Raw genomic sequence first — 7,159 nt, forward strand, 5'->3', positions numbered from 1 at the left:
TGTTGGTTTGGACCCAGCTCGCTTCAACGGTTTCCAGATCCGGTGTCCAGCTACTTTTCTTTTTTTTAGGTGAAGTCATTTGAGAATTCATTGTGATGTTACTGATAGTGGCGTATTTATTGGTACGACGTGCTTTGTGTGTTTTAAGTGTCGGGTGATCCGAATTCCCTTTCAGACTTCCACCTTTCTTACGGTTTGTGATGAAACCATGCGTTAGATTTGCTTGGTGAATGTATGCTTGCGCAGCAGGTAAAGGAGAACCAATCTCTAGTTTTTGGGAACCTTGTAGTTTCGCTTTCAAAGCGGTTTCCTGGAGAGACAAAGACTTTTTCGAGAGGGGTTTAATTCCCTGCAGATCTCCTGCAATGGATGTTTGCACGTTTGTCTGGAATGAAATGTGATCAAGAGATTTCCGTTCTTTGTACCTTTTGCTGAACAATCGTCCAAGCGTGTTTGATTTTGCCGAGAATATCTTGTTCTTAGATGATGCTCTCCTCATGGGTTTCGCGGCGTCTTCTTCGTCGTAGTTTGATGCTAAACTTATATCCAGAGCAGGTTCCACAAGGTTCGGTGTTGAGCCTCCTGTGAGCTGTCGAGAATTAGTCATGTCTGAGTGGTTTCTACGATGACCTGCTGCGAGTGAAAATTCCGTTTTTTGTTCAATGATGTTAGATTTACTGTTTAATGACATTGCCGAAGAGGATAGCGCGCGTGTCCGGATTGATTTATTTGAAAGTGGAGATGCTAGCTTTTGTGGAGACAGACCGAGTGGTGGCTTTACAGTGGGCATAAGGGTCCGCGCATGTCTGGCAGTCAAAATTTCTTTCGGCTCTGCGGGATCTTTAATTACCGAATAGTTATCTTCTGCTAGATCAATGATCACTTCGGAAGCTTGCAGTGGGGTGGAACTATAATCAGAAAAGTTGATTTTTTCTAAAGATTTATCTTTTTGCTTCTTTTTCTTTTTAAATCTGATGCTCATTTTAGACTTCGTTTTTTCAAAAAAGTTGACCGGCTCCTCAGATTTTTCAATTTTGATTAGAGCCTTTTTTTCTTTGTTATTGTTTTTACCAGGCGATGCCGGCTTGACAATTTCCATATTTCGCCCACCAGTTGTCAAAATTTTGCCATTGTTTGTTTTCTCAGAGAAACTGGCCAGATATTGCTGGAACTCTTCTTCCTCTTCATCATCAAAAACTGTGTCTTCATTCTTAAGTTGAGCATTTTCCAAACTTTCCGAAGACTTTCCTTTCATGGAGTACGTTGGAGATCCAGGGTCGGTTCCTGTAGAAGCGCTGGAAGCCGTTCGAGAAGTAAAAGCGGTTGTTTTGTGAAGCCAATCTAAATAATTTTTGTCAAGACTTCGGCTTTGTTTTGTGGTTGATATATGTTTCATCATATGCGATCCATCAGTCCCTTTGCTGAGAAACTTATGAAAGGATTCTGCTCTAGGCACCTTCTTCTCTAAATCGAAATATTCATCTTCATCCGATGTTGAAAGCGTTCGAATTGAATGAGTCTTTGTTTCCGATGCAGGACTTCTTAGTTGAGGACTTTGTTTCCGGACAGGTATGTTTTGCATGGATTGCGTTTGTTGTAGCGGAGAGTTGAAGCGATCTGGCCTGCTTGTATTTCGAAATGATGGGCTTTGCCGTTGTTTCGTTATCCTGTTCTGAACGCCTCCTGGTCTTGAACTTGCCCGTGAAGTAGAGCGAATCAAACCACAAGAACTACTACGAGGCATTCCGTTGGAAACTGGCTCTGGTAGAACATTTAATTCCAGCTGCAGATACTTTCTTGCGGCCTTACCAGCTGCAGTTTTTACTGTTGCATGGCTTCCTGCATTTTTCAATGATTGATCAGAGACTGAGTTTGTTGGTGACCTAATCATTTTACTACTTCTATTTCTGAACGCCGGGATTGCTTCAAAACTGTTTTCGCGCTTTGATGGAAGCCGAATAGAAGGTGATGTCAAAGAATCTTTTTTAGGTTTATTGTAAATAATTTGGGGTGTAGAGCATGTCCTGTGAAATACATCCATCAAATCATAGTCGTCTTCATCATCTTTATGAAAACTTCCTTCTTTTATTTGAGCTGTGGTGAAATTTTCAGACTGAAAAGGTGAAGGGTTAGTGATTACTGTTCCATCTACACAATCTAATGACTTAAGAGTTTGAGCTCTTTCAACGGAATGTTGGAAAGAATTGGTCGGTCCAGAACTTCCATTTGCAAAATAATTCTTCTTTTCAAGAGAAGTTGGTCTCTTTAGAAATTCATCAAAATTTTTTGAGGGATTTGATAGCTTAGACTTCGTTGAAGTGTCACAGTCATTTTTGGAACCTGTCATGTCCGCATAATCATTTTCATTATCTGCAGATGAAGTAGGTTCTTTGATTTTATTGGTTCCCGTCATATCGGCGTAATCTCCATCACCTTCTGCTTCATAGCTATGCCTACCTCCATATGTCTGGCCCAATGGATTATGCACTGGAGAAATCGAGGGTGTACCGCTTTGAGAAAAACGTTTTTTAGGAGTCATGTCCATATAATCCGATTCCTCTTTGTTAAACATTGTAGTCCTTGAATCATGAAAAGGCCTCTGGTGAGGTGACTTTTGCATCATTTTAGTTTTTTATGCTGAGCTACTACATAATCTATATTTCCAATTTCTAGGATAAAAATAAAATCTTTAAGTCTCGAAACCAAACAACTAGACTAGCAATCACAATCAGCAAAGCACATATTAGGAAATCGTTTGAATTAAGTTTCAATGACCCCAATAGCTATGGCTCAAAAACAGGAGCAATTTAAATTATGACTTGAGTAGTGGTTCTTAAAATGAATACTTAACGATGGTTGTAGTCTGCTTTACTGTTGCAATCCAGAATTGCAATCCAGAAATCCAGATTTGCTTCTGAAAAAGTTATTTCTTCGAACACATTGATCTAATCAACATGCTCAAATGCATGCTTCTCCAAGAGGCTAAATAAAAAAAAATGCTAGCGCCTGGAAGACAAGCTCTCCTGTCAATCTGATGAAACCAACTTCAAAAAAGTTGCACGTTTCGGTATTGCGAAACCACGGAGACATACAATTGGCAGTGTCGACGTGGCGGGCACCATGGGATCTCGGCAAAAGTGCTTAGGTATGATCACTTTAAACAATTTCAAAAGCGACTGTTCTTTGTCTCTAGCTTGGACCCAAACTACTCCTTACCCAGACAGCAAATCAATCGTTTTTTACATTGATTCAACGCCTGCAGCCGTTGAATCAATGTAAAAAAGAACTGATTTGCTGTCTGGGTAACGTTCAACACGATCGGACCACCAAACACGGGATTACGATTGGTTTGCTCGAAGAATATAGCTTCGCTGCGACTACATGCTAAGTAAAGACATACAATTATCTCCTAAAGAATATCGAATGATATTCAGTTCCAACAGCAAAAAACCCAGCTGGAACTATACTAGCTCAACTCAAATAAGAAAGCCCTAAAAAAAGATGAAATAACTTACAAACGTATCGAACAAATCGATGAATTTTCCACTTAGGGGTCGACTGCTAGACTTTTACACTTTCTCTTAAAGAAATGCCTTGAACAAAAGACTTTTGGAAGTAGCCACTGTTGGCAACAAAATTTGTCTTTCATTATAAAATATGTTGGATACTCATTTTGTGCTACCTTGCCTTAAATCACACGATTTGTCACCTTATACGCAACTTTTCATCGGCTAAAAGAGTTTGCAAGTTTGCAGCGTTTTGCTTTAACACAAAATAACAAAGGGCCTTGCTTGATTCAACTCCTACCTCCTACCATCTTTCTACCTTCTGGTAAATACTTTATATCTTTGTTTTTCTTTGTTAGAAAGGAAATTAGTGGGCGAGCTCTGTCCATATCTGTGGATTGTAAAAACGTAAAACTAATAGCATGAAATAATCCTTGCATAGGTGAGTTGTTGCTTTACTACTCTGGTGATGATTTTGTAGTGACCAGCCTAAAAAGACATTTTCAGTTTTTGAGCGTTTTCAAATGATCATTTTTGTTCTTATCAAAAACATGATTTGAGATTACTAACAAAAACTACTTGGTGCTATAAAAAGCTTTCACTTTGCAGTCAATTTTCTTTGGTTAACCGACAACCATTGTGACAATAAACAAGACTAGCCTACTCATCACAAATTTGTATTAAAAATGATATACTTTAATATTATCATAAAAATTTTCAAAAACAATTTCATCATGAAATCTATGAGAAATTTGGCGTCTCTAAGATATCAAAATTTACTGTTTTTTTTTTTGTTTTTTTTTCAAGATGTCTTCTCGCGTTACTCATAGCAGCATCCAACGTAATAACAGGAACAGCGTATTCGAGTAAGTGCGCTATCTATAATAATAGGCCTACTGATTCCATCGAGTTTCATCTAACATAAACTGCAGTATTTCATCACATGACGACTTACTGCGGTATTGTTTTGAAGCCATAGAAACCTGCAACAGTAGCTACCTGCGTTGAAACGTCATATCCTAAACCAAAAGGAAACTTCTGTCATGCGTTAAACCTTGCAACAATTAGTGTCATAAAACAAAAGAGAGAGAAGTCATGCTGTCATAGGACTACTCATGGTAAAATATTGTTTCAAACTTTTCTTTTTTGCTGTTCTCTTTCACCAAGTCTGTACAATGGTTATAGTAAACTGTTAAGCCACTGACGATCTACCTTGTTTTTATATTACGATATTCGTTTATTATTGTACAACATGCAGCATCGGCAGTTGCTCAACATTTCTTAAAAATAACCACGGCCAAATATAAGGCTTGAAAAATGTGAAATATAGGACCATTCTTTTATGCGTCATGAAGAATGGTCAAAATTAAAAGTTTTTAAAATAAATTGTTGTAAGGCTGTAGATGTTTTAACTCATGTCACAAATGGATCACACTATTGATATATCTGAAAACAGGTTTAGCTTAAGTTTTCTCCTTCTTTAGAACTCTTGAACACGACTCAAAAAAATCAAAAACCTTTTCAAAGTTTTGCAATTACATTTGTGTGTTGTATTTTGATAATAAATACAAGCACACTAAATTCCGTTTACTTAAAAAGATTAGATTGCAGTCTTCAAAATGCTAAACAGCAACAAAACTTGAGCAAGTGATTTAAATAAATAAAAAAAAAAAATAAAAAAAAAATTTGCATTGTTATAAATTATTAAATTGTGGAAGAATAGTTAAAATCAGTTAGAAATAGTTCAAACTTTCTCATCTGTTGGAAGATTGCCCTCACTGCCACCTTTCTCTTGATATGAGAATATGTGAAATCCCTTTTAAAACTTCACCCTCTGTACTGTAGTAATTCATGGACCTACAACGTTAAATTGAAAAGAATTTAAACCGCATCGCAAATTGCAAAACTAAACATTCCGTTTAATAATGTTATTTTATGTTTTATCTCTTTCAATTTCAAATGCAATACGAAGTTTCTTTCTTGTGTGAAGAGTTCAAGCAAGAATTTGTATTTCTGATTTCCATTCGTCGTTGTAACTTGAGCGCAGCTTCCTGTTATTTAGAGCAAAGCAAGTCATAAAATAATTTGTAGACCCCAACGTTTCCATTAGCCCAGTTGATGATTAGTAGCCTATATGGCTTCTTATAAAATCGCGTGTGAAGATATTGCAACAGCGTAAAACCTTCCTGTTTTCGTATCAAAGGTTGCTCCATTACGTAATGTTATGCTGCGGAAGTTGTAGACATCGGGTCTCTCTAATATACTTGCATAATGCTTGTTCAGTCTGGTGCTTACTTTAGCTACAGGTAACTGTCAAAAGACGTTTAACAAGACACCAGCACTAATCGAAACGTTGACTATTCTTCATCATCAGCATTACTACGTTAACTGGCAAATTGATTTTAAATGATAAGCTATAGCTCATTTTTATGTTACACATGTGACAATGAATATGTTTTCCACTGGTCTTGAAAAGAAGAGTTACACTGAACGGTTTAACAATTTATTTATGATGTGATCTGTAATACAAAAATAAACTCTACAAATTTTAAATAAACCATATGTGCCAGTTTCATTACAAAAGATAAAACACAAATCAACTGCATTCTTTTTCTTTTGTATTGGAAGTATAACTATTCCATATTTTACCATAAACAATAGAGGAATTTAAGAAAAATTAAATTAGATGTAAACTTACCAAACAATAACTGCAGGGAGATGAATTCTTCCTAATATATACATTTAACTGAATTGTACGTATTTCTTTTCATAGGAGGATGGGGCCTGGCCGCCTGGAGATCATCAAAATAAAATTAAAACCGTGCTCCATATAGGATTACTGTGTTTGGATGCTTGATTACTGTGCTTGGAATTGGATGAAATGGTGACATTAATCAATAGTCTCTTAACTCAACAAATCATTATCTTTATATGGCATTCAAGACGTCACGTATGACGGAAGTCCTCATAGAAAAGTTGCTGCTTGATTGGTTGATGATAGAAATTGTTACCTTTGCAGAGAATGTCTCATTGGAAGTAATCCTGGCAGCTTCCCCAAACCGCATACTCAAAAAGAGTTTGAAATAACGACACTGATCCGGTCACGGAAATTGACAGAGTGGAGTTTCCGCTTGTTGAAGTGCTGCCAGTAAGCTTTTTTACTCACTGGGGGCCCTTAATTTGAAAGATGTTCCTGAAGTGCGTTGCGCAAACGCACACCTCAACAGTGGAACCATGTTTTTTCAACTTGTTGCATTTTCGCACGCAAAGTCGAGTGCTCAAGCGACTATTAGAGCAGACTGGGTGGAATAGACAATGGAACCTTGTTATATTATTTACCTTTAACCTCATTGCCACACTTGCCAGGTGAATAAATTCTACAATACAAGGTTTTATGTGCAATGCTCCTCTGGTTTAATGTTTAATATTCATACCAGATATTTGAGTTTTTTTTGTTGTTCTGACTTTAGACTAGGCATTGAGAATGTGTGGGCGTTGTTTAAAAAAAAGAGAAATATTTTTATGATGTGCATCAAACTTACAAAGAGTTTAATCTCTTACTGACCATATCTTGAAGTTGGATTTAGACGATTATTTCCACTCCATTTATAGTGTTGGCATAATCAAAGATTCAGAAAAAAGAATCAAATCTT

Source organism: Aplidium turbinatum, chromosome 6, assembly GCF_918807975.1.
Source record: "Aplidium turbinatum chromosome 6, kaAplTurb1.1, whole genome shotgun sequence".
NCBI lineage: Eukaryota > Metazoa > Chordata > Ascidiacea > Aplousobranchia > Polyclinidae > Aplidium > Aplidium turbinatum.